Consider the following 22,074-nt stretch of genomic DNA (forward strand, 5'->3'; position numbering starts at 1 on the left):
CAGGAAATACAGGACACTCCTGGGAGATTTGCACCTAAAAAAAATGTGGCATGGAAAAAGGAAAAACAAAGGGGGAAATATTTCTTAAACCACGCTCTTCAACAAAATGCTATATATTATTTAATATTTTCACTTCATAGCATTGGACACACAGCTCAACATATTGACATATTGATTCTTTGGAGGAAGGTAAATGGAAAAAAGAAAACAAAAAGAATGACATTTTTCTGTTGAAGAATCTCAGGCCCCAGGCGTCCTAGCCTGTAGGAGGTGTTGAGGTCAGCCGGGTCCTCTGGGGAGGGAGGCTGTGCCCATAACCCAAGACTATATGGCAAAAAGTGTGTTGGATGTCCTTGGCCTTGCCAGCTCAGACTCTCAGTTGTAGGTCACCTGGGCATCCTGACTGTAGGAAAGCTGGTTTGCTGACTTGTTGAACGTGGGCTGGGTGAGGTCCTAGTCCACAGGAATGGTGATTTGCTGGATCTGGTAGAGCTTGTGTACATCTGTGACTTGGTTGAACCACCGCTGTCCTTACTGGACCTCTGTTTGTGTAATCTGTTGGGCATTGCGGCAAACATCTAGATCTGTTCCTGCATGACTTGAATACCTGATACAGGCTGGACTAAGTAAATATATTCTAGCTGGCCTGACTTCAGCTGCACTGGGATCTGTTGGATCTCTCCTGTTTTAGTAATAATCTGTTACATAACCTGCATAGTCTGTCCAGTGTCACCCTGGGACTGTTACGCTTGACCCTGTGGTTGGGCCTGAACAATCTGCACCTGCTGACCTTCTCCAGCCTGCATTGTCCGGGGCATGATCTGTCCCCGCAGAGGCTGCATGATGATCTACCCAAGCTGAATGGTGGTCATAGAGCTGGTGGTCTCCTGGCCTTGCTGCCGTCTCTAGACTTGGACCATGGTAGGCTGCTAAGCCAGTGTGAAGTAATTCTAGATGGACTTGGCAGGAGTTACAGACTGGAGCACTTCCTCCTGATGCTTTGGAGGGTTCAGTTCTTCTGTTAAAACAATATCAATGAGAAAGTCAAACTGATCTAATTTTCTAATTCCCGTGGTGACATCATTTCCCTATAGAGTCCAGTGCTTTTTAGCCTCTGTGTGAATCCAGGCTTAAAGAGTCAACTCTGTGATAAAAATCTGGGCTGCCTTGGCAAAGAGCACAGGAGCTTCTCTACCGACCATCTTTACATCATCCAGTTTCGAAATCTTAATACCAGCCATGGAGGTTCCTGTGCTAGTAAATCTTTCACTGTTAAATTCTGGATTTCTTCCAGGACTCGAAGCCAGAAAGGACTGTAGGCTTTATTGGGCATTACTACTGCTAGTACCACAAAATCCACCTTCTGTGGACATTTTGAAAAACGCCTCCACACAGGAGTCCAGGGAAGAGCAGGAACTCTCCCTGCACTCCTGCTAAGTAGGGCAATGCAGAGGCCCCAGGCAACGTAGAGAGGGAAGAAGCATGCATCACGGGAAATGGAGGGCATGAAGCCGGAGCTCAAACAAGATGGTGGCCATGGCATTTGCACATGGCCCTTCTTTTTCTTTCCCCCATCCTTGGCACATGGACTCCCAGTATGGTGCAATGTGCAGAACCTTTGATCATTTTTGAATCCTGCTTTTTAATGTTATTGGGTTGTAGGAGTTCTTTATATATTCTTTATATTAACTTCTTATCTGGTAAATAGTTTATAAATATATTCTCCCATTTTGTAGGCTGCCTGTTTAGTATGTTAATTATTTGCTGTGCTGGGTGGACATTTTTAAGTTTGATGTAGTCCCATTTGTCTATTTTTGATTTTGTTGCATGTGTTTTGGGTGTCATATCCAACAAATCCTTGCCAACTCCAATTTCATGAAGCCTTTCCTTAATGTTTTCTTCTAGCAGTTTTACCATTTCAAGTCTAACATTTATGTCATTAATCCTTTCTGAGTTGATTTTTGTATGTGGTATAATACAAAGGTCCCTCTTCATTCTTTTATGTGTGGATATTAAGTTTTCCCACAATCAGTTTTTGAAGAGACCATCTTTATGCCATTGTGTAGTTTTGGTACCCTTGTCAAAATTGGCCAAATACACGAAGGTTTATTTCTGGACATTCTATTCTGTTTAATTAGTCAGCATGTCTGCCTTTATACCAGTACCATACTGTTCTGATTACCATAGATTTTTGTAATATGCTTTGAAATCAGGAAGTGTAAGGCCTTCAGCTTTATTCTTCTTCAAGATCAGCTTGACTGTTCAGGATCCTTTGAAATTCCATATAAATTTTAGATGCTTTTTATTTCTTAAAAAAATGATATTTTAATAGAAATTGGATTTAATCTGTAAACTGCTTTAGGTTATATGGGTATTTTAACAATATTAATTCTTCCAACCCATGAACACAGGATGTCATTCTATTTATTTGTGTCTTCTCTAATTTTTTCCATCAGTGTTTTGCAGTTTTCATTGTACACATCTTTTACCACCTCCGTTAATTTTATTCTAAAGTATTTTGTTATATTTGATGCTATGTAACTAGGAATATTTTCTTATTTTTTTTAAGATTTTTTTCATTTTTAGTGTATAGAAACCCAATTGAGGAAAAATGGTGATGTAGAAGTAAGCTGACTTTACAACCACCTCACCCCACAGAAAACCAAGAACAGACGTACATCACTGAGATTAACATCGGCAATATCCCAGTAGCCAAATATGGGAATAAGACAGCTCCCAGGGCCACACAGGATGTGAAAAACTCCAAGCAGACAGCAAGAGAATCAAACTTCCATATCTGCAATGCCCCCCCTGCCAATCTCTCCAACACCAAGTGTGCAAAATATTTCCCCTGACTCAGTTTCTATACAGGAAAAAATCAAATTGAGGTACACAATTAGGTTCTCCATTATCTAGTGTTCTGGGATAAGAGACTTGCCCATGACTCAATCCACAGGAAGCATTAGGAGTGCCTGAAGAGAGATATATCCCGGAGGATAACCAGAGATAAAGGGAGAAGGTATAACTACCATCCTCAGCACTGGAAAATCTGCTCTGTAATTCAGCGATAGGAGATGCCAAATCAGAGTGACTGTTCAGTAGGACTACACTGTAGGATATTTGTTACACAGGTCCTCGGGGAATAAACCCTTAGCCAGCCATGTTAGGCCATTGTTGCATTGCCATAAAGAAATACCTGAGACTGGGTAATTTAGGGGAAAAAGAGGTTTAATTGGCTCATGGTTTTGCAGGCTTTATAGGAAGCATAGTGCTGGTATCTGCTCAGTTTCTGGAGAGGCCACTGGAAGCTGACAATCATAGCAGAAGTTGAAGAGGGAGCAGTCACGTCATTTGGTGAAAGCAGGGCCAAGAGAGAGAATAGTGGAGGAGGTGCCACAATCTTTTAAATGACCAGCTCTCACAAGTAATCACTATCACAGAAACGTACCAAGCCATGAGGGATCCTCCCCACATGATCCAAACACCTCCCACCAGACTTCACCTCCAGCATTGGTGATTAAAATTCAACATGAGGTTGGAGTGTGGACAGTTATTCAAACCATATCTCCAGACTTCTCATACTACTGGGTTAATCCCTTTGGAACCTCTCATGTTCAGAATAGGCAACACTGTGATTTTGTGCTAAAACTGAGGTAAAACTGGGCTTCAAGCACTCTCTAGTGACAAAAAGGAGCCAGAAACCTGGTGGTAAAAAAGAGAAAGAAAATCAACAGGAAAACGGTGAAGAATCACTGAGCAAACATATGTAGTAAATAACAAAACAAGCCAGACAGAGAAGACTTGAAAAAACAACTAGCCCTTCAATGCAAAGACATAGTTGTACATCCACAAGAAACAACAACATCAAGGAACTATGGTCTCCCAAAATAAACAAAGCAAGAAACCACTGACTAACCCTAACAGGACTGTGATATGAGAATTCTCTGACAAAGAATTCAAAATAGCAGTTTTAAGAAAACTCATTGATGTCCAAGATAACACAAAAGAGCAATCCAAAAATTTATCAGAGAAGTTTAACAAAGAGGTAGAAATAGTAATAATAAAACTCAACAGAAATCTTCGATTTCTTTATTGAAGATATATCTACTATGTATTTATAAAAATTAAAAATAAAAAATATTTTTAAAAGAAATATTGGAACAGAGAAATGTATTTGCTGAACTAAAAAATGTATTACAGGCTCTCAACAGCAACATAAATCAAGCAGAGGAAATAATTAGCTTAAAGGCTATTTATAAATATACTAAAAAGAAAAAAACAAAAAACGTATTCCATGCCAATGGATTGGAAGAATTAATATTTTTAAAATAGCAATACAATCCAAAGACATTTAGAGATTCAATGCAAATCATATCAAAATACCAATGACATTCTTGACAGAAATAGAGAAAAACAATCCTATAACTCATATTGGAACCACCATACACCCTGAATAGCCATAGCAATTCTGAGCAAAAAGAACAAAGCTGGAGGCATCACACTACCTGACTTCAAATATAATACAAAGCTATACTAATGAAATAACTATGGTACTGGCATAAAAACAGACACATAGACCGATAGAACAGAATAAAGAACCCACATATAAAATCATATATTTACAACCAATTCTTTCTCGACAAAGGCACCAAAAACATATAATGTGGAAAGGACAACCTCTTCAATAAACAGTGCTGAGAAAACAGGATCTCCATATGCAAAAGAAAAAAAAAAAGGCCCATATTTCTCCACATATACAAAAAGCAAACCAAAATGGATTAAAGGCTTAAATCTAACATCTGAAACTATGAAACTATTAGAAGAGAACATTGGGGATGCTCCAGGATATTGGTCTGGGCACAGACTTTTTAATATAAGACCTCAAAAGCACATGTAACCAAAGCAAAAATACACAAATGAGATTATAGCAAGCTATAAAGCTTCTGTGAAGAAAGGAAATGATGAAAAAAGTGAAGATACAACCCACAGAATGGGAGAAAACATTTTCAAACTATCTATCTGACAAGGGATTATTAACCAGAATATATAAGGAACATAAACAACTCAATAGCAAAAAGAAACCTTAATAATTCAATTAAAAAATGGACAAAATATCTAAGCAATTCTCAAAAGAAGAACTACAAATGGTCAGTAGGTATATTAAAAAATGCTTAACATGACTAATCATCAGAGAAAGGCAAATCAAAACCACAACGAGATATCATCTCACTCCATTTAAAATGTCTTTTATCCAAAAGACAGGTAATAGAAGATGCTAGTGAGAATGTGGAAGAAGAGGAACACTCATACACTGTTGGTGGGAATGTAGATTAGTACAGCCATTATGGAAAACTGTACAGAGGTTCCTCACAAAACTAAAATTAGAATTACAATATGTTCCAGAAATTATACTACTGAGTATATATAGAAAGAAAGAAATCAACACATTGAAGATATACCTGTACTCTCATGTTTATTACAGCAGCATTCACAATAGCCAAAATATAGAACCAACCTAAGTGCTCATCAATAGTTGAATAAAAAAGAAAACATGGTATACATACACAACAAAATACTATTCATCCATAAAAAATAATAAAATCATGTCATTTGCAACAACCTGGATGGAATTAGAGATGATTATGTTAAGTGTAATAAGCCAAACACAGAAAGACAAATATCACATGTTCTCACTCATATGTGAGAGCTAAAGAAGTGAGTCTCATGAAGATGGAAAATAGGTTAGTGGTTGCCAGAGGCCAAGAAGGGTGCTGAGGAGAGGGAAGACAAAGAGAGGCTGATATATGGGTACAGATATGGAATTTGATAGAAGAAATAAACCTAGTGTTTTATAGATCAGTAGGGTGACTATAGTTTCCAATCATCCATTGTATATTTCAAAGTAGCTTGAATCTAACAACTCAAATGTTTCTAGCATAAATAAAAGACAAGTATTTAAGGTGATTAATATTCCAATCACACTGACTTAATATTTCAAATTATATGAATACATTATCACATGTGTCCCCCAAAAAGTTCCCAACTGATTGAGTGTTGAGGTTTTATCCTGAAACTTTACAGAATTTGTTTATTTAACAAATAAAGTTCTAACAAGTTTTCTTATGTATTTGTGTGTGAAATCTTTAGGGTTCTGTACGTGTAAGATCATGTCTTCTGTAAACAAAAATAATTGTACTTCCTTCTTTCAAACTTGGCTGACTTTTGTTTGCTAGCCTAATTTCTCCTGCTAGGACTTCCAGTACTACATCGACTAGAAAGATGAGAGTGAGAAACATTGCCTAATCTTGCAGTAAAACTTTTGGTTTTTCATTGCTGAGTGTGACGTTAGTTGTGGCCTTTTTATACATGATCATTATTATGTTGAGGTAGTTTTCTTCTATTTTCAATTTGTTGAGTATTTTTATTAAGAAAGGGTGTTAAATGTTGTCAAATTCTTTTTCTGCACTAATGAGATGATCATGTCATCTTGTCCTTCATTCTATCTATTAAGTATTATATTTGTTGATTTTCATATGTTAAAACAATCTTGCATTCCAGAGATAAATCCCACTTGGTCATTGTGTACAATCTTTTAAGTATGTGGTGGAGGTTAGTTTGCTAATATTTGATTGAGGATTTTTGCTTTTGTGTTCATCAGGAATGTTGTCTTACAGTTTATTTTTATCGTAGTATCTTTATTTGGTTTTGGTACTAGGGTAACTCTGGCCTCATTAAATGTCTTAAGACATGTTTCCTTTTCCATTTTTTGATGAGTTTTAGAAAAATTAGCATTAAATATTTTTTAAATATTTGGTGGAATTCTCCACTATGACCAACTGTACCTGGGCTTTTCTTAGTTTGAATATTTTTTATTACTAATTCAACCTCCTTAATAGTTATAGATCAATTCATATTATCTATTCTTTATAATTCATTCATGGTAATTTTTATGTTCCCAGAAATTTGTTCATTTCTTATAATTATCCAGTTTATTTTCATAATAGCTAATATTTTAATATTAACAATATATATTTTAATATATTAAATTATATTTTTTTATTTCTGTGGCATAAGTTCTATTGTCTCTTATTTCATTTCTGATTTTAATTATTTGAGACTTCTTGAGTCTTCTTTTTTCTAAGTTACTCTAGCTAAAGTTTTATCCACTTCTTTATCTTTACAAAAAAGCGACTCTTGGTTTTATTGTTTTCTTTCTATTGTTTTTCTATTCTCTATTTTATTTATTTTTTGTTCTGATACTTATTACTTTCTTCCTTCTGCTATCTTTGAGTTTATGTCATTCGCCTTTTTCTAGTTCCTTGATTTGTAAAGGTATATTGTTGATCTGAGACCTTTCTTTTTTTATAGTGCAGGCATTTATCACTGTAAACCTTCCTCTAAGTACATCTTTTGCTGTATCCCATAAGTTTCGGTATGTTGTGTTTTCTTTTCATTTGAGTCAAAATATTTCTAATTCTCTTTGTGATTTCTTCCTTGACCTATTGGTTTTTCAAGTATATGTTTTTTAATTTTCACATATTTTTGAATTTTTCAGTTTTTCTACATGTATTGAATACTAGTTTTATTCAATTGTGGTCAGAAAAGATACTCAGTATAATTTTAAACTTCTTAAATGTATTAAGATTTCTTCTTTGGCCTAATGTATGATCTATTCTAGACAATCCTCCATGTGTGCCTGAGAACAAGATGTTGGATGGGTTGCTCTGTGTATGTCTCCTGGGCTCAATTGTGCTATACTGCTGTTCAAGTCCTCTCTTTCCTTATTTATCTTCTGTCTGGTTGTTCTATTCATTGTTGAAAATGAGGTTTTGAAATCTCCTAATATTATTGTTTTACTGCCAATCTCTTCCTTCAATTCTGTCAATTTTTGCTTCATATATTTGGAAGCTTTAATGTAAATCAAATATATTTTACAAATGTTATGTCTTCCTGGTGAATTGACCATTAATCATTATATAATGCCCTTGTCATTTTTTATTTAAAGTTTGTTTTATCTGAGGTAAGTAAGGCCACTACAGTTCTCATTTAGTTACAATTTGCATGGAATATCTTTTTCCATAATTTCACTTGCAGCCTATCTGTGTCGTTACGTCTAAGGTGAGTCTGTGTAAGGATATAGTTACCTGAATGTATTTTTAAAAAATACATTCAGCCTTTCCTTGTCTTTTGATTGCAAGGTTTAATTGATGATATTTTAAAAGTACTGATAGGGAAGTCTTACTATTAATATTTTGGTAATTGTTGACTATTTGTCTTGTAGCTAACAATGTCCCTCTCTGCCTTTCTTTGTGTGTGTGTGTGTGTTTTTTAATTTTATTTTTTATTTCTGTGTTGACATGCCTGGATTCCTTTCTCATCTTCTTTTGTGTATCGTCTACAGGTATAGTTTTTGTGGTGACCATTGGACTTACCTAAACTACCTTATTGTTGTAACAATCTGTTTTAAGCTGATAACAACCTAACATCAACTGCATACAAAATTTTTACTATTTGTGTCCCCAGCCCCACTTTATGTTATTGATTTTACAAATTATATCTTTATAGGTTGTGCATCAATTAACAGTTTGATAATTATAACTATTTTTATGCTTTTAGTTATATACCAGAATTAAGAGAGCTTTGAGCACCTCCATTACAGCATTACAGTATTCTTTGTCTATACATTTACCATTGTAAACGAAAAATAACATTCTAAGGTCCCCAAACTATCTGAATGGATGTGTCCCCGTTGGCCAAGGACATTCCAAAGTAAAATTGAAAAAAAACTAGTTCAGAACATGATGGGAAGGAGGAGCTAGACATGCCTCATTTTACCCACTTTCCTTTTGGAATTACTGATAGAACAGACTATGTCTGATAAGAAATACTTACTATCTATTCTCTTTGAAGCCTGCTACCTGGTATTCTCCACAATGCCATATTGTAACACAGACATTTCTTTCTATTGATGATAACTCTTTCAACCAATTGGCAATCAGAAAATCTTTGAGTCTGCCTATAACTTGGAAGCCCCCACTTCCAGTTGTCTTGCCTTTCTGGACCAAACCAATGTACATATTACATGTACTGATTGATACCTTAAATCTCCTTAAAATGTATCAAACCAAGTTCTGGCCCAACCATCTTGGGCACATATTCTCAGGATCTCCCGAGGGCTGTATCACAGGCTATTGGTCACTCATATTTGACTCAGAATAAATATCTTCAAATATTTTACAGTTTGACTCTTTCTGTAATACTTTCTGTCAAATTTTATGTCTTCAGATACTTTCATGTTGCTGTCTAGGGTCCTTATAGGATTCTCTCTAGCATTTTCGTGAGGCAGTTCCAGGGGGAAGGACCTCTTCAGTTTTTGTCAGGAATTATACTAATCATTTCTAATTGTCGAAGAATAATTTTGTCAGACCTTGTATTCTTGGTTGATTGTTTTGGGTTTTTTTTTTTCTCTTTCAGTGTAACTAAAACTGCCTTCACAAAATTGTAACTGAGGAAAGTATGACTGTGAAAGAAATCAGACCTAACTGACTCCATCTTGTTTCCACCCTTTAAGCTTTCCTTGTTCATTCCCAGGCGCAGGCTGAACTAACCTTGGGAGGGAATTTTACTGAGTCCCTACCCACCAAATTATCTTTAAAAACTCCAATCCCTGAATGCTCGGGGAGACTGATTTTAGTAATAATCAGGCATCCAAACTATGCTGCCTCACTGTCAGCACCACAGGTAAGACAAGACAGAAACCAGTACCTCAGGAATCCTCTGAAGAGCTGGAACGCCAGAAGCATGCTCCACTCTTCTGCTTTCTTCCTGTGGGAGAAGCTGTAAACTGGATGCTCTCTCCCCATTGTTCTGAGCTTTTTGGCCTCTGTCTGTAGCACTGCATAGCCTCTGGTACTACAGCAAGCCATCTTCACTCTTCCTTGCTTTCAGCGACTCCCACACATTTGAACCAGGTTGGTTCTGTCAGCACTCAGGTGACATTTAAAAAAAGTTCCTAGAACAGCCTTCTAAAAAGCCTGAATGCTGATGCACATTCTAGTCTTCTCACTCCTTCTACCCAAGCAAGAAGCCGCAAGCTGTATTTGTATATCTCTCAATCGTGTCAAATTGCATTGGCTTGTGGGTGGGGTGGTTACTGGTAAAGTGAAGCAGCTCTTCTTACCTATTTAAATGCAGCTGTTTTTAGTTTTGTGCTCACCTGGGTTACTAAAACCTCTTAACTGGTTTCTGGAATTATCACAAAAGTATATTAATTCTTATGTTGTTGTAAAGTCAGTGTCTCTGTGGAAGAATGAAGTCTGGGACTTCCTATTCTATTGTATTGTTGACGTCACTCCCCTAATTAATCTACTTTTATCTTTATTTCCAGATCAGAGAAACTTAACAGGTGAAATGATCATCTACTAAAGTGAGGTATACAATCTGGTAACCCAAAACTGGTGTGTGTTATGGCAAAACACTTACATGTGCATGTCTAAATGCACCATTTAGACATTCTGGCTTAAGTGAGGAGAGACTGAGTGGCTATTCAAGGTCTTCATATCCCTCGCTAAATTTGTGAAACTCTTTGAAAGCACAGCCTTTTGAAGCAAGAGTTTGAATTCTATCAACCATAAACGTAAAATACCTTTCTTAGTAAATTTTCCTCATGCTGAACTCTAATTATGTTGATCAATACCTATGGTATATGTCACATGTCACTCATTTTTCCCAATATGTATTATTTGAATAAATAATAACCAAGGTGATCCACATGGCATTCAAAGTTACAGTTTTATCAAGTGGGAACTAAATTAATGCAAGTGGAAGATACTTTTATTTTGAAAGTCAAGGCATGGACATGTCCTCCTAGGTTCATTAAAATGACATTCATCTTTAAGTAAAATCAAAGCACTGAAATGATGAATTTTAAGTGCTCTGCTGAAATTCTGAAACATTTTATTAACTCATTTTTCATATTCATTTCTATTCAGCTTGAATGCTAAAAATTTTCAGGCTATAATGGTTACAAAGGTCAAATACAACAAGAGTGAAATAATATAAAATTAACAGAATTAATATAATTTATTTAATAAAAGTAAATGAAAAATGGAAAATACATTTAATTTTATATTAAATGGGAATTTGTACACAGAATAAAATATTCCCGTGTTGTGTCATCTTCTAACTTATTCTAGGCTTGGGAGAAGTAATATAATTTTGATTTCCAAAAACATACAAAGGTAAGGTACAAAGGATGACTCATGAAAAGGTACAGTGCCCTCCAAAATAACTACTTGAATATTCTAATGTATACAGACATAAATCTGAAGAACATATATGGCAATGGATACTAAAAGTATAAAATAATAGTGGAAGAAATATAAAGTTGAATCAGGCCTAATTTATTGATATGAGCTTACTAATCAGAGATTCTGCGTTTAATGTTGAAGCTCAGGGAGTTAGAGTTTGGTTGGTTGGCCAAAACATGGACCAACAAGTAGCCCACAGTGAGCAAGTTGGAAACGCCAAACCTGCTTTGGTTTTGTGTAGAGGAAGGTATTCAAAGGTTTAGGGAGCATGAAATGTTCTACTCACATTGAGAGGATAGAGAAGACATAAATTTCATTAACACTGTGAGAAATTAATTCGTGAGGGGAGTCCTGGCATTACTGAAGAGTTGTTTGATCATTTTTCTCTGTAGGCCAGACATTACAGTGAGAACTGCAGTCACCAAACTTGGAAACCCTCATGCAACAGGAATAATTGGATCCCAGGCTGGCAGAGATCAGGTGGTGGCATTCAACTATCAAAGACAAGGTGGGCATTGTTACCATAATGGATCACAGAGTCAAAACAGCAATCAGAATAGTCTCATTCACACAGACCTATGGCATTGGCTAGATAATTATTGTGTTCCAAAAGTAAAGTAGATATAAAGCCTACTCAATCCTAACTTGACCTTATAAGAAGAAAGTTCTTACTTAAGCGAGTAAAAGTCTAACCTGAGTGATAAAAACAGAGTCATGGCCCTTGAATCAATTCCCAGACTTGAGTTAGTTTACAGACTAAGAACTACCTAAATGAAGGGGAGGCCAGGTATCCTTAAGCAAGGACCTCAATACATTGCTAAAAGTTTATACTGTTAATCTGTTCCATAGCCTTCCCATAATGGACTTAAGGCCTTTTATCAGGGTAACTGTGCATTGGGGAAAATAAAATAGAATTCTCAGGGTTTACTGGACAGTGGCTCTGCACTGACACTAATTCCAGGAAGCTCAAAATTTCACTGTGGTCCACCAGTCAGAGTGACAACTTATGGAAGTCATGTAATCAATAAAGTTTTAGCTCACGTTATTCTCGCAATGGATTCAGTGGGTCCCTAAGCAAATCCTCTAGTTATTTCCCCAACTTATAAAAGCACAATTGAAGTAGATCTACTCAGTAGCTGGCAAAATCCCCATATTGGTTCCCTGACATGTGGAATAAGGTTCATTATGATGAGAAAAGCCAAGTGGAAGCCACTAGAACTCCCTAAATTTTGGAAAATAGTCAAGTAAAAGAATATTACTTTCTGTGAGGGATTACAGAGATTAGTGCCATCAGAAAAAACCTGGGGCTGGGTGCGGTGGCTCACGCCTGTAATCCCAGCACTTTGGGAGGCCGAGGCGGGTGGATCACGAGGTCAAGAAATCAAGACCATCCTGGTCAACATGGTGAAACCCCGTCTCTACTAAAAATACAAAAAATTAGCTGGGCATGGTGGCACGTGCCTGTAATCCCAGCTACTCAGGAGGCTGAGGCAGGAGAATTGCCTGAACCCAGGAGGCGGAGGTTGCGGTGAGCCGAGATCGCGCCATTGCACTCCAGCCTGGGTAACAAGAGCGAAACTCCGTCTCAAAAAAAAAAAAAAAAAAAAAAAAAAAACCTGAAAGAGGCTGAGGTGGTGACTCCCACCACATCCCCATTTAACTTGCCTTTTTGGCTTGTGCAAGAGACAGACCAATCATGAAGAATGACAGCAGATAATCATAAGCTTAATCAGGTGATGACTCCAATTGCAGCTGAGGTACCAGATATGGTTTTGTTGTTTTGGCAAATTAACACATCCCATGGTATGTGGTATGTAGCTATTGATGTGTCAAATTCCTTTTTTCTCCATATCTGTCAATAAGGGCCACCAGAAGCAGTTTGCTCTCAGCTAAGGCCAGCAAATAACCTCCACTGTTCAGCCCTACATTATAATTTAGTTCAGAAAAATATCGATTGCCTTTCTTTTCCACAAGATATCTATCATGTTGATCCATCGCATTGGTTACATTATGCTGATTAGACCTAGTGAGCAAAAAGCAGAACTACTTTAGACTTATTGGTAAGACATTTGCATGTCAGAGCTGGGCCATTGGTCTTTTCCAGACTTCAGAATAAATCTGAAACATCAGCTCTTCTTGGGTCTCAAGCCTCCCAGCTTTTAAACTGTAACATATACCATCAGGTCTCCTGATTCTAAGGCCTTCAGACTCAGGCTGGAACTACACATTGACACTCCTCGGTTTCCAGTCTGCTTACTAAAGATCATGGGACTTCTCAGTCAACATTTGGTTCTGTTTCTCCAGAGAACTTTGACATATCACCTTCTTCATGTTAAATTCCCCAAATTGTAGAAAATAATAGCTACAGAGAACCAATGCCTATAGAATTTAAACCATATTTTAACTAGAAAATGATCTATGATAGACCTCTGGGGTACTAATAATGTTCTCTTTCCTGACAAGAATTTTGAATACAAGAGTGTTTATTTTACAATGATTGGTTAAAATATGCAAATAACTTTAAGCTAAGTCATTTTTTTTTCCAGCATCCATTAGCTCTTTTTCCGGATGCTCTCCCTCCTCTACTCCTCACCTCCAAGAGGCCCCAATATCTGTTGTTCTCCCCAGTGTGTCCATGTGTTCTCATCATTCAGCTCCCACTTATAAGAGAGAATACGTGGTATTCGGTATTCAGTCCTTTTGTTAATTTGCTGAGAATAATGGCTTCTAGCCCCGTCCGTGTCCCTGCAAAGGACATGATATCACTCCTTTTTATAGCTGCATAGTATTTCATGGTGGATATGTACCACATTTTCTTTATCCAGTCTATCATTGATGGGCAGTTAGATTGATTCCAAGTCTTTGCTATTGTGAATAGTGTTGTAATGAACATACATATGTATGTATCTTTATAATAGAATTATTTATATTCCTTTGGGTACATATCCAGTAATAAAATTGCTGGGTCAAATGGTATTTCTGCCTCTAGCCTTTTGAGGAATCACCACACTGTTTTCTACAATAGTTGAACTAATTTACACTCCCACCAATAGTGTAAAAGCATTCTTTTTCTCCACAACCTCGCCAGTATCTGTTTTTTGTAATAATACCCATTCTGACTGGTGTGAGATGGTATCTCATTGTGGTTTTATTTATTTATGTATTTTGATACAAAGTTATGCTCTTGTTGCCCAGGCTGGAGTGTAATGGCACAATCTCAGCTCACTATAACCTCTGCCTCCCAGGTTCAAGTGACTCTCCTGCCTCAGCCTCCCAAGTAGCTGGAATTACAGGCACCCGCCACCATGCCTTCCTATTTGGGGCTTTGCCATGTTGGCCACGCTGGTCTTGAACTCCTGACCTCAGGTGATCCACCCGCCTTGCCTCCCAAAGTGCTGGGATTACAGGCATGAGTCATCACACTCAGCCTCATTGTGGCATTAATTTGCATTTCTCTAATGATCAGTGATGTTGAACTTGTTTTCAAATTTGTTGGCTACATGTATGTCTTCTTTTGAAAGGCGTCTGTTCATGTTCTTTACCCACTTTTTAATGAAGCTTATTTTTTTAAATTTGTTTAAGTTCCTTAGAGATGCTGAACTTTAGACCTTTGTCAGATGCATAGACTGCAAAAATTTTCTCCGATTCTGCAGGTTTTCTGTTTACTCTGATAGTAGTTTCGTTTGCTGTGCAAAAACTTTTTAGTATAATTAGATCCCATTTGTCAATTTTTGCTTCTGCTCTGATTGCTTTTGGCATCTTTGTCATGAAATTTTTGCCCATGCCTATGTCCTGAATGATATTGCCTACATTTTGGTCTAAGGTTTTTATAGTTTTCGGTTTTACATTTAAGTCTTTAGTTCATCTTGAGTTGATTTTTGTATATGATGTAAGGAAGGGGTCCAGATTTAATTTTCTGCATATGGCTAGCCAGTTATCCCAGCACCATTTAGTAAATAGGGAACCCTTTCCACATTGGTGGTTTTTGTCAGGTTTGTCGAAGATTAGGTGGTTGTAGGTGTGTGACCTTAATTCTGGGCTCTCTATTCTGTTCTATTGGTCTATGTCTGGTTTTGTACCAGTACCATGCTACTTTGGTTACTGTAGCCTTGTAGTAGAGTTTGAAGTTAGGTAGCATGATGCCTTTGACTTTGTTCTTTTTGCCTAGGATTGCCTTGGCTATTTGGGTTCCTTTTGGTCCCATATGTATTTTAAAAACAGATTTTTTTTCTAATTCTGTGAAGAATGTCAATGGTAGCTTAATTGGAATAGCATTGTATCTATAAATTGCTTTCGGCCGTATGGCCATTTTCACGATATTGATTATTCCTATCTATGAGCATGGAATGTCTTTCCATTTGTTTGTGTCATCTCTGATTTCTTTGGGCATTGGTTTGTAGTTCTCTTTGAATAAGTGCTTCACTTTCCTTGTTAGCTGTATTCCTAGGTATTTTGTTCTTTTCATGGCAATTGTGAATGGAAGTTTATGCATGATTTGGCTCTCTGCTTGCTTTTTGTTGGTGTATAGGAATGCTAATGATTTTTGCACATTGATTTTTGTATCCTGAGACTTTGCTGAAGTTGTTTATCCGCTTAAGAAGCTTATCGGCTGAGATGATGGCATTTTAAATAAATATCCAAATAAATAAAATAAAAAATGAAAAGAAGACATTACAACTGATAGTGCAGAAGTTCCGAGAATCATTGGTGACTACTATGAGCAGCTATATGCCAGTAAATTGGAAAATCTAGAAGAAATGGACAAATTCCTAGACACGTACAACCTACCAAGATTGAACAAGAAAGAACAGACCAGGCTAGACCAATAACAGGTAACAAAGAAAAGCCCAGAACCTGATGGCATCACCACTGAATTCTACCAAACATTTAAATGAGAGATAATAGCAATCCTACTCAAACTATTCCAAAAAAATAGAGGAGGAGGGAATACATCCAAACTCATTCTAAGAGGACAGTATTACCTTGATACCAAAACCAGACGAAAGCACATTAAAAAAAAAGAAAACTAGAGACCAATATCTCTGAGGAATATCAATGCAAAATTCCTCAACAAAATACTAGGAAACTTAATTTAGTAATGCATTAGAAAGGTCATTCATCACCAACTGGCATTTATCCCTGGGATACAAGAGTGGTTCAACATATATAAATCCATCAATATGACATGTTAAAAGCCATATGATTATTTTAATTGATGTTGAAAAAGCATTTGATAAAATTCAAAATTTCTTTATGGAATAAACTTTCAAACATTGGTTATAGGAGGAACAAATCTCAACATAATAAAAGCCTTATAAGGCAGGCCCTCAGCTAGTATCAGACTGAATAAGAAAAAACTGAAAGCCATTCCTCTAGGATCTGGAACAGGAGAAGGATAACTACTTTTACCACTGTTTTTCAACGTATTACTCAAATAGCATTTTAAATAATAGCTATTTTAAGTAGCTAGAGAAATCAAAGTAAAGAAAGATATAAAGGGCACCCAAACTGGAATGGAAGAAGTCAAATTATACTTGTCGGCAGATGATATGATCTTATATTTGGAAAAATGTAAAGAGTTCAGAAGAAAACTATTAGAACTGATAAACAAATTCAGTAAAGCTGCAAGATACAAAATCAACATACAAAAATCAGTAATGTTTCTGTATGCCAACAGTGAACAATGTAAAAAAAAATAAAAAATGTATTCCCATTTGCAATAGCGACACATAAAATCAAATATCTAGGAACAAACTTAACCAAAGAAGTAAAAGATCTCTATAAAAAAAATACCTATAAAACACTGATAAAAGAAATTGAAAAGGACATGAAAAAGTAGAAAAAATATTTTATGTTCATGGATTGGCCAAATCAATATTATTAAAATATCCATACTATGCAAAGCAATCTACGGATTCAATGAATCCCTAACAAAATACCAATGACATTCTTCACAGAAATTTTTAAAAAATCCTAAAAGTTATATGAAGCCAAAAAAGTCCTGGAAGAGCCAAAGCTAGCCTAAGAAAAAGAACAAAACTGGAGGACTCACATTACCTGATCTCAAATTATACTATAGAGATAGCTCTCTAGGCATATTCAAAACAGCAGTGTAGTGACATAAAAGCAGAAACATACAACAATAGAATAGAATAGAGAACCCAGAAATAAGTTCATAAACCTACAGTAAACTCATTTTCAACAAAGATGCCAAGAAGGTACACTGGAGAAAAGACAGTCTCTTTAATAAATGGTGCTTGGAAAGCTGGCTATTTATATGCACAATAATGTAAGTAGGCTTCTATCTCTCATGATACACAAAAATACAATCAAAATAGATTAAAAACTTTAAGATATCAAACTATGAAACTATTACAGGAAAACATTTGGGAAAATCTCCAGGATATGGTCTAGGCAAACATTTATTGAGTGATACCCCACAAACACAAATAACCAAACCAAAAATCAACAAATGGTATCACATCAAGTTAAAAAGCTTCTGTACAGCAAAGGATTCAGTCAATAAAGTAAAGAGACAACTCACAGAATGGGAGAAAATATTTGCAAACTATCCATCTTACAAGGGATTAATAACCAGAATATATAAGGAGCCCAAACAGATCTTTAGAAAAAATATAATAATCTGATCAAAAAATGGGCAAAAGATTTGAATAGACATTTCTCAAAAGAAGACATACAAATGTGCCATAATTCTCAGCAAACTGACACAAGAACAGAAAACCAGACACCACATGTTCTCACTCATAAGTGTGTGTTGAACAAGGAGAACACATGGACACAGGAAGGGGAACATCACACACTGGGGCCTGTCGGGGGATGAGGGGGCTAGGGGAGGGATAGCAGGGGGCGGGGGGGATTAGGGAGGGATAGCATTACCTAATAGAAATACCTAATGTAGATGATGGGGTGATAGATGCAGCAAACCACCATGGTAAGTGTATACCTATGTAACAAACCTGCATGTTCTGCACATGTACCCCAGAACTTAAAGTATAGTAAATAAATTTTAAAAAAATTTTAAAAAGACATACAAATGTCAAACAATGTCAAACAAGAATATGAAAACATGCTGAACATCACTGATCGTCAGAGAAATGCAAATCAAAACTACAAGGAAATATCATCTCGCTCCAGTTAAAATGGCTTATATCCAAAAGATAGGCAATAACAAATGCCAGCAAGAATGTGAAGCAAAGGGAATTCTCATACACTGTTGGTGGGAATGTAAATTAGTACAACCACTATGGAAAATGCAAACCAAAATTACGATGAGCTATCACTTCATATCTTTTAGGATGACTACTATAAGCAATAATAAATGTTTGCAAGAATGTGGAGGAAAGAAACTCTTGTACACTGTTAGTGGGAATGCAAATTAGTACAACCACTATGGAGAACAGTTTGGAGGTTTATCAGAAAACTAAAAAAATGTGCAACTGTATGATCCAACAATCCCACTGCTGGGTATATACCCCAAAGAAAGGAAATCAGTATATCAAAGAGATATCTGCAATCTCATGTTTATTGCATCACTATTCACAATAGCTAATATTTGGAGGCAACCTAAATGTCCATCAACGAATGAATGGATAAAGAAAATGTAGTGCATATACACAATGGAGTACTATTCAGCTGTAAGAAAAGAATGAGATCAAGTCATTTGCAACAACATGGATGGAACTAGAGATCATCATGTTAAGTAAAATAAGCCAGGCACAGAAAGACAAGCGTTGCATACTCACTTATTTGTGGGATCTAAAAACCAAAACAGTTGAACTCATGGACATAGAGAGTAGAAGGATGGTTCCCAGAGGCTGAAAAAGGTAGTGGGAGGGTGGGAGAAGTTTGAGATGGTTAATGGATACCAAAAAAATGGTTAAAAGAATGAATAAAACCTGCTATTTGATATAATAATTGTGTACTTTAAAATAACTTAAAGAGTTTAACTGGATTGTTTGTAACTCAAGGGATAAATATTTGAGAGAATGGATACACCATTGCCCATAATGTGCTTATTTCACCTTGCATGCCTGTGTCAGAACATCTCCAGTACCTCATAAATATATATACCTGCTATGTACCCACAAACACTGAAAATTTTTAAAAAATGAATCTCTTAAATGCCTGGTAAGTGTCAGGCAAAAGTTAACTTCCTAATATGTGTTACTTCATGTAGTACTTATTGCATTTTTATTATCATTTCCTCTTCTTAAAACATAGTTGCTTTAAGAAAGATTGTATAATGGAAAATATAAAATACATACAATTATAGAAATAAAACTACAATAACACTGTACTGTGTCTTTCACTCCATTTCAACAGTGCATGATCAAACATATCTTGTGATGATTTTGAAGCAGACCCCAATCATCACATAATCTCAGCCTGAAAAAAGTCTAGTGTTTCTAAAACAAACACTGTTTTCTTGATATGGCCATGATGTCATTACTATTAAAAATATTTTAAATTTATTTCTTAATACCATCAAACATCCTGACAGTGTTCATATTTCTTTGATTGTCTCATAATTGTCTCATGTTGTTGTGGACACTTCTCCTTAAGTATGTTGCATCAGCATCTAAATATGGTTCATCCTTGTGATTGTGTTATGTATCTTTTAAGCCTCTCTCTCTCTCTCCCCCTCTGTTTTTGTCACACACATGCTTTCAATCTTTAGGTTACTACAAAATAAGATGATGCTCATCCCTTTTTACAGAGGAGGAAACTGGAACTTAGAAATTAAGTACACTTGCCCAAGTTTAAGTAGATGGTAAATAGCAATGCCAGAAGTAAAACCAGTCTTATTCACCCTCTTTGATTTTTCTCTATATCATGTTATTGCCCTCACCTTGTCTCCAATTTTATTTCTTTACCTCATTTAACTCACTGCCTCTTGCCTTCTTGTTTATACTAAAATATTTTTATATCTTCACATGTCCAACTTGAAAGTCCACAATTTAAACAACAGACCCTTGAGGAGTCAGACACACCCAAAAATGACATCAATCATCAATACCATTCAACAATAAGTTACAGAATAAGGGAAAATACCTTTTCCTTGCTTGTTTGCTAAATTGTTCCTTAATTTTATGCTTGGATTCTTTTTTTTTTTTTTTTTTTTTGAGACGGAGTTTCCCTCTTGTTACCCAGGCTAGAGTGCAATGGCCCGATCTCGGCTCACCGCAACCTCCGCCTCCTCTCCTGGGTTCAGGCAATTCTCCTGCCTCAGCCTCCTGAGAAGCTGGGATTACAGGCACGCGCCACCATGCCCGGCTAATTTTTTGTATTTTTAGTAGAGACGGGGTTTCACCATGTTGACCAGGATGGTCTTGATTTCTTGACCTTATGATCCACCCGCCTCGGCCTCCCAAAGTACTGGGATTACAGGCTTGAGCCACCGCGCGCGGCTGCTTGGATTCTTTCTAAGATGATATGTAGCTATAAAAATCAGTCATTGTCAATGCCGTGAGGGGACTATCTAACTCCACCTACATGTGTCGGTCCATCTCTCAGACCTTCTGCACTGCTACCCCACCCACAGTCTCTCAATCCTTTGTCTCTCCAAAAGCACAAGATGAAGCTGTTTTCTGAAGTTCCCTTATCTGCCTAAAGTCCATACCTCTCAAAGAAGAAAACAATTACCTGAGATCTCCTCCCTGAGTTGTGTCAACTGAAGAATCATGAGGTTCTTAAATTTGGAAAGCAGAGCTTTATTTCTCATAAAGGGTTACAGCCTTAAGGTTGGCCATTCTGACAGGCTAGGAGGCATAGCCTCTGGCCAGAAGCCACAGTCGCTTTGAGAGAGTGGTGAAAGGAACTGGAATTTATTCTGAGTAGGGTAGCTAAATATGCATATTTAATAAGCTAAAAGATGAGTCATGAATATTTATGAAAGGAAAAACATGTACATGTGCAATTGAGCTTCATTCCTCTACATAAGTTGTATGTTCAAGAAATGGCACCATTAGTACAATCCAGGGATGGTTTTGGGTTGAAGGATTGCTAGCTGGTGTCTGTCAAAACTGCAAAAGAAACTGGCAGCATCAGTGGTTGGTTGGCAGATTGATAACAGCAGCAGTGGAATGAATCTATTAAAAGGGTTTTCGTTTAACTCTCAGGGAAGAAAGCCTAATAGCAGTTAATGAGGGAAGGTCTGTCTAACCTTCCTTTCTGTCAAGGCTGGAACTCCATTTTTAAGGTTATTTTGGGGTCCCCTTGGCCATGAGGGGTCTATTTTTATTTCTCAGTTTTTATTAACACATGTCACAGAAATAAAGACTGAAGTCTGTCAACAAAACTGGACAGACTTTTATCACACTGTTCTGCAGGCCCAGCAGATTTGTCCCAAGCCTGTATATTCTCCAAGCCCATTGAATTCCCCTAGAATTAGTTACTATTCCCTTTAAAATCATCCACCTTTTCCCATCTCTACTACTTCTATGAAGAAGGGTATATAAGCATCTGAAACCCATTGGGTTACTGGGTAATCATTCTCCCATGATTCCTCTGTGGTATGCACATTAGAATAAAATTTTGTATGTCACTTCTTCTGTTTATCTGTCTTTTGTCTGTTGGCTTTTCTGTGAAATTTCAGAGGGGGAAGCTTTCCTATTACCCCTACAGCAATCATTTAGTCCTTCCTTTAATATGGAAATACAGTTTTATAATTTGTTACATTTTTCTGAACTTTAAAAATTAAAAATGTTTTTAATGTTATATATTTCATATAATTTGTGTCAGAAAC

General features: G+C 36.5%; 1 pseudogene; it reads right to left on the minus strand.

The window, feature by feature from the left end:
• Positions 1-375: 375 nt before the first annotated feature.
• LOC108314762 lies at positions 376-1,455 on the minus strand (annotated as a pseudogene).
• Between the last annotated feature and the right edge of the window lie 20,619 nt (positions 1,456-22,074).

This window comes from Cebus imitator, unplaced genomic scaffold (genome assembly GCF_001604975.1).
Source record: "Cebus imitator isolate Cc_AM_T3 unplaced genomic scaffold, Cebus_imitator-1.0 Scaffold161, whole genome shotgun sequence".
NCBI lineage: Eukaryota > Metazoa > Chordata > Mammalia > Primates > Cebidae > Cebus > Cebus imitator.